Below are 5,845 nucleotides of genomic sequence, written 5' to 3'. Positions count from 1 at the left end.
TGTTCCAATATAACCCTCTGAAGTAGATAGACATTAACATTTTCATTTGACATCAATTCTGGTATTTTGTTGTTGCTGTTTGTTTGTTTTAATGTTATCTTTGCTTATATTTATATTTATCTATATTTCTGGCAAACTAACAATCTATTACACTTATATTTCACAATTTGTTCCTCAATGCCCCCTTCATGGGGCAGCCAATTTCTGTATAACATTTTGTTGCTATTGCTTCTGTTTTAGTGTTTACCATAAAAAGTGCTGGAATGAAATGTAGGTAAGTATAAGAATAAAACTTTTTATTCCTACTAATTTTTAAATTGAAAGTTAAGTATAAGCAAAACTTCAGATCTGTTTTTATTGGCATTTCTGTTATTTCAAGTCATTTAGAACATCTTTAATGTAGTTAGTAAAATTTTATTTTTCCTTTGAATGCTTATGTATTGATCATTTATCTATGAAGAAATGGTTCTCAGTCTTACAAATTAAGATATAGCTCTTGGATAGCAGACCTTTGGTAGGAGTTTTTGATGAAAATGCTTGCTTTTTGTAAAATTTTTAAAAATTATATAATAAATTATCAACTAAACGTTTAGCATATACTTTATAGTTTGAGTTTATGACTAATAATAACAGTAAGAATAAGAAACATGATGGTGAAAATGATGACCATGATGATGGTGATAGTAATAGTAATACAGTAATAGCATATGATTGACTATGATAACAATAATATAATAAAATGTATAACACTTACCCTGTGCCAGGCAATGGACTAGGTGGCTTTCCAAATACTATCTCATTTCATCCCTCAAAATAGATCTAAAAGGTATTAGCTTCTGTTTCCCTTTTTCAGGATGGCACCTTTTTAAGTGATTTGTCATTTTGGAGATTTCATGGCATATGTGTAAGATGACTGTCTAAACGTCTTTTCTGCTAAATTCTTTTCTGATTTCCCCCAGGAGCTTTTGTTCAACATGGAGGCTTTTCTCCAATAGTTTGTATTCCTGAGTTTATCGCATATTTGGCTATTGTGTGCAAGTCTTTCATATACCTCTTGTATAAACTGTCCAACTGATATTTTCACTTTTGAACAGTAAAAATTTTTATTTCTGTTATATAGATTTAAATCTGGAAATCCTAGGTATTCTTCATTCCAAACATTATATACACACACACGCACACACACCCACACACACATACACATACATTTATATATATTTACATATATATACACACACGTATGTGTATGTGTGTGTGAATTAAAATAAATACTATTTTTTAAAAAAAATTATAGGTAAAGAGTATAGAACTCAAAATATAATTTTGTAGTAGTAATATTACTATATGGATATATACAGTGAAGCCCATCCATAAAAAATAAATGTTGGAAGTGGAGCTAAGATGGCAGAGAGAAAACAGGGATTTCCCTGAGCTTCCCCCAAACCCCCAAAGACCTTTAAATAATGCCATAAAACAAATCCTTCAATGGCAAAACCCACTAAAGGATGGGCTGAAACAATTTTCCAGGCAAAGGCTACTTAAAAGTTTGGCAGGAAAGGTCTATCACACAGGGTTGAGAGTGGAGCATGGTCCATGCAAAGTACACCGAAACAGCCCTGGTCTCAGAAGACCAGGAGCAGGCCTTGGGAGTCACCGAATCAGCAGCAGATGGTGGCTACTTCCAGAGCTCTTAACCCAGGGTCAAAAGAACATTACAGAGCTTTCTTTGCCACCACTGGGGGCAGGTCCCTGTTACTCTGCCCACACTCAGGTGCGTGTTGCAGTCCTGAGGGGCAGTCCCAGAGCAAGGAGGAGTACTAGCACACAGTAGCAGTGGGGCAGGGACCCTCATCACAGTTTCAGGGCAGAAAAGAGTGTTTGTGGTCACATGCAGACCAGAGCATAGGCCTAGAGAGTAATAAACACACCTCTCCTTAGATCATTCCACAATGTTTTTGGTTTTGTTTTGCTTTTTCTAATTTGAATTTATTTATTTTTAGTTTTCAACAATTATTTTTATAAGATTTCGAGTTCTAAATTTTTCCATCCTCCCTCCACAGCTCCCCTCCCAAAGACAGCATGCAATCTGATATAAGCTAACATGTATGGTCATATTAAACATATTCTAAAATTAATCATGGCATGAAAGAAGAATCAAAACAAAAGGGAAAAGCCAGATCATACCACTTTGTAGGAAATGAAAGCTTACAGGTCCCTAGAAGCATCTCTAAGAACAGCTGCACAAAATCCCTGAAGCTTGGGACAGTTGCCCTCTACCCTGGAAGCAGAGACCCACTTTTGCAAAGAGGTGAATTATTTTTAAAAATTGGCTGGAAAAGTGGACAAACAAGAGAAAAAAATTCCGACCATTGAAAATTTCTATGGTGACAAGGAAGATAAAACACACACTGGAAAAAAGATAGTAATCCAAAATTCCTACATCCAAGCCTCTAAGAAACATATGAATTGGAATCGGGCCATGGAAGTGCACAACATTGATATTTTTTTCAGTCACAATAAAGGTTTATTATGAAAACAGGCTGGTGTGGGGGTGAGTGGGAAGGAAGGAATGGAACAAATGTGTACACACCCACACACATCCTGGCCAGTTGGGGAAGAGGTGGACTTAGGTGAAATAATGTGGCTTCTTCACATTAATGCCATACTCTCTGAGTGCAGGGGTCAGGTCTTCCATGGTCAAAGTATACTTTTGGTCTTTGTTCTTGCTTCTGGAGCTGCCTGAGGCAGTGCTCTTCATCTTGCATTGTTGTAAAGCATCATTGGCAATGTCAGAGATGAACTTCTGGGCTACCAGGAAGGTGAGCCAGACAATTCTGGGATCAGAGGCTTCAAAACCAGCACGGTTCAGGTAGTAGCCAGTAACAACATCTGGAATTGTGGGTGTGTAGTCTTGTATTTGCATAAGGAAGTCCACCAGGGGTGTACTAGACACAACAGGCTTGACCTCTCCATTGGTAGCACCAGGTAACACATACACCCCTTTAGACATGGCACCTTCGGGGCGCCGTACCCCCAGCTGCGGATACTGGGACCGAGACCCGCCGGTCGGATGTATCCCCCCGGCCAGGGCTGGGGCCTGCACTTCCTGCGGGACTGGCCTTGCTCTCAGCTGGGGCGGAGCCGGCGCCGGTGCTGGGTCGGGCCGGAGCAAGGGTGGAGGAGGGAGGCGGGGCCGGGCCCCACAGGGCAGGGGCAGAGGCCGGGACCACCTCTGGGTCCGTGCCACTGCCGTTCATTGCGCCGAGCAGGAGTCGGGGAGCGGGACGAAAACCGAGACCGAGGACTAGGCGCCACAAAATGGATTTTTAAAATCAAGATAGGTACACGAAAAATTTTGAACAGAAATTAGAGTGATGCAAGAAAATCATGAAAAAAAAGAAAGAGTCAACAGCTTGGTAAAGACACACACACACAATAGTAAAGAAAATAACGCCTTAGAAAACAGGCAAGACCAAATGGTAAAAACAAATAAATAACTAAAAAAAAAAAAACAAACGATGAGGAGAGAAGAATGTCAAAGCAGAATTTGAAAAATGCAAAAAAAAAAAGGAGGCACAAATACTCATTGAATAAAGAACTCATTAAAATAGATTTCATCAAAAGGAAAGGGAGGTGTAAAACCACACTGAAGAAAATAATTACTTAAATATTAGAAGTGAGCAAGTGGAAACTAATGACTCTATGAGACATCAAGAAAATAAAACAATATACATTTTCTCAATAGAACATGACATCTACACACACACACACACACACCACACAAAAAACAACCACGTACTATGGCATAAAAACCTCAAAATCCAGTGTGGAAAAGCAGACACATTCAATGCATCATTGTCAGATCATGATGGAATAAAAATTACACGTAATAAAGGGCCATTTAGATAGACTACAATTACTTAGAAATTAAATAATCTAATCCTAAAGAATGAGTGGATCAAACAACAACGAAAGAAGCAATCAGTAACTTCATCCAAGAGAATGGCAATAATGAGATAATATCCCTAAACTTATGGGATAGAGCAAAACAGTTCTTAGGGAAGTTTTGTGTCTTGGAATGTTTATGTGAATAACATAGAAAAGAGATCAGTGAATGGGGCATGCAACTAAAAAAGCTAGAAAAGAACAAATTAAAAATCCCAATTAAATACCAAATTAGAAATACTGAAAACCAAAGGAGAATTTAATAAAACTGAAATTAAGAAAAGCATGGAACTAATAAATAAAACTAGGAGCTGGTTTTATGAAAAAAAAAACAATAAATAGAGAAAACTTTGGTTAATTTGATTAAAAAAAGAAAGAAGAAAAACAAATTACCAGTGTCAAAAATGAAAACGGAGAATTAACCACCAATGAAGAGGAAAATAAACAATGATTAGAAATGATTTTGCCCAACTGTATCCTAACATGTTTGACAATCTTAATGAAATGTGAATATCTACAAAAATATAAATTGCCAAAATTAACAGAAAAGAAAGTGAAATACTTAAATAACCCCATCTCAGAAAAAAATTGAAGAAGCCATCAATGAACTCCCTAGGAAAAAATCTCCAGGACTAGATGGATTTGCAAGCAATGTCTATCAAACATTTAAAGAACAATTAATTCCCACAATATATAGACTATTTGGGAAATAGGCAAAGAAAGGTCCTACCAAATTTTTTTTATGTTACAAATATGGTACTGATGCCTAAACCAGGAAGAGTCAAAATAGAAAAAGAAAATTATAAACCATTTCCCTATTAATAGAAATGCAAAAAATTTAATAAAATGCTAGGAAGATTGCAGCAACTTATTATGAGAACAATACACTAAGATCAGGTAAAATTTATACCAGGAATGCTGGGCTGGTTCAATATTAGGAAAACTATCAGCATATGTTCATATCAACAACAAAACTAACAGAAACCATAGGATTATCTCAATAGATGCAGAAAAAAAGCTTTCATAAAATATAACGCCCATATCCTTTTAAAAACGCTAAAGATGATAGTTCCGAGGGGGCAGAGCCAAGATGGCAGCTGAAAAGCAAGGACTAGCATGAGCTCCTGCCAAGTCCCTCCAAAAACCTATAAAAAATGGCTCTGAACCAATTCTAGAATGGCAGAACCACAAAACAGCAGAGGGAAGCAGGGCTCCAGCCCAGGACAGCCTGGATGGTCTCTGGGTGAGGTCTATCCCACACGGAGCAGGGAGCTGGGAGCTGGGAGCTGGGAGCTGGGAGCGGGAGCAGATCAGAGCTCAGTGTGAGCTGCACGGACCAACCAACCATGAGCCGGGCGGAATGTGCCCTACCACCCTGAATCAGTGAACTGTGGCGTTACCAAACTTCTCAACCCACAAACACCAAACACAGCGGAAAAGGTTAGTGGGAAAAGCTGCGGGAGTAGAAGGAGTTCACGGTTCGGCTACCAGCCCCGGGGGCAGCGGAGGTGAGGCAGATACAGCTGCTGTTGCTTCTGGCCCCAGGCCCATGGAGTGCACAGCCTGCTGAAGATCTAAGCCCAGTCCGGGTTGGGGGTTCTTGGGGAAGGAGCAGTGCTGGTGTGGCAGAGCAGGCACATCCCCCAAACGTGGAACATAGAGCTCTTAGTCTACAAGCAGTAATACCCCACTGAAAAACTCAAGGGTCAAGTTAGTTGGTTGGGAATATGGCCAGGCAGTGAAAATGCACCCAGATTCAGTCTCAGACTTTGGATTCTTTCTTGGTGACAAAGAAGACCAAAGAATACAGAGAGAAGAAGTTAACAAAGTCAAAGAGGCCTAAAACAGAAACCTCCAAGAAAAACATGAACTGGTCCCAAGCCATGGAAGAGCTCAAAAA

At 39.1% G+C, this 5,845-nt stretch overlaps 1 pseudogene; it reads right to left on the bottom strand.

Moving 5' to 3' along the window:
• Window positions 1-2,626: 2,626 nt before the first annotated feature.
• Window positions 2,627-3,257, bottom strand: LOC118852722 (annotated as a pseudogene).
• Between the last annotated feature and the right edge of the window lie 2,588 nt (window positions 3,258-5,845).

Source organism: Trichosurus vulpecula, chromosome 6, assembly GCF_011100635.1.
Source record: "Trichosurus vulpecula isolate mTriVul1 chromosome 6, mTriVul1.pri, whole genome shotgun sequence".
NCBI classification, from domain to species: Eukaryota; Metazoa; Chordata; class Mammalia; order Diprotodontia; family Phalangeridae; genus Trichosurus; species Trichosurus vulpecula.
Note: the sequence above shows the minus strand (reverse complement) of the source record. Positions and strands in the feature narration are given on the sequence as shown.